This window comes from Schistocerca piceifrons, chromosome 11 (assembly GCF_021461385.2).
Source record: "Schistocerca piceifrons isolate TAMUIC-IGC-003096 chromosome 11, iqSchPice1.1, whole genome shotgun sequence".
NCBI lineage: Eukaryota > Metazoa > Arthropoda > Insecta > Orthoptera > Acrididae > Schistocerca > Schistocerca piceifrons.
This window is the reverse complement of record NC_060148.1, coordinates 177678185-177679264: the sequence shown is the minus strand read 5'-3', so window position 1 is coordinate 177679264 and position 1080 is coordinate 177678185.

The window sequence follows — 1080 nt, the reverse complement described above, 5'->3', positions numbered from 1 at the left end:
TTTCGGCGTAAGCACATCTGTGTAACAACACCTTCTTTAGATTCCCTCTGTTTAAGATACGCGTAACCTTTGTAATGAGCAGGAGGCCTGTCCTTGTTCGTTGTAATAACTTCCATACTGATGGTCGCGTTAGGAACTTCGAAAGCAAACTGGGAGGGCGGGTGAGGAGGACACCACTGAGGCGGCCGCCTGCCATCTGGCGCGCCGCCCCATGAGTCCGCCCTGTGAATCAAAAAGTTACTCCAGCATTGGCACACTGTAGTAAACAGTGAAGAAGGATATATTATTGATAATTATTTATATCTCTTGTATTTATTAAACTTATGGAAAAGTGCTGCGAACCTATGCACAAAACTAATATTTTGTGCTGCGATGCAGTCTGTTCATCCCTGCTACAGAGATATCATTAATGACATGCCGCTTTAGTTTGCAATGTACAATTTTGTGATCCACAGAGTCAAAGGCTTTGGCAAGGCCACAGAATATATCAACAGGATACGTTTTTGCTTGTATAGCTCTATGGCACTGGTATTGCTTTCTCTGTAGAGAATCCTTTATGAAAGCAAAATTGAGAAGCAGTTAACAACTTCTGCTCACTTCAGTGAGTCAGTATTCTGTCATAGGCAACTTTCTCAAACACTTTTGAAAAGACTGGAGGGATCAATATATCTGTAATTAAAGGTCGTTTGCTTATCTCCTGTTTTGTACATGAGTGTCATTACAGCATATTTAAGTTGTCAGGAAATGTACCTCAAGTCTTGCAGTGATTACAAAGATAACTTAACAATGATTCAAAGTCTGCATAAGATTTTGATATTGTAGTGGAAACACCATTATCGTTCTCATTCTGTTGTGTCTAGTTTGTCGCCTATGCTGTATTTTAGTATATAATGATATATTTTTTAAATTGTCTACATTGTTCATATTTTTCATCAAGTAAAGTGAGCAAGACAACATTTTATGGTCCTGTTGCTTAGTACGGTTTCTCTGGGCCTAGAACTGAGGGAATCCATAACGTCATTTTCCAAAAGACTTAAACCTCCGATGTAAGTGATTATCTCGTTGAAGATACGAAGACAA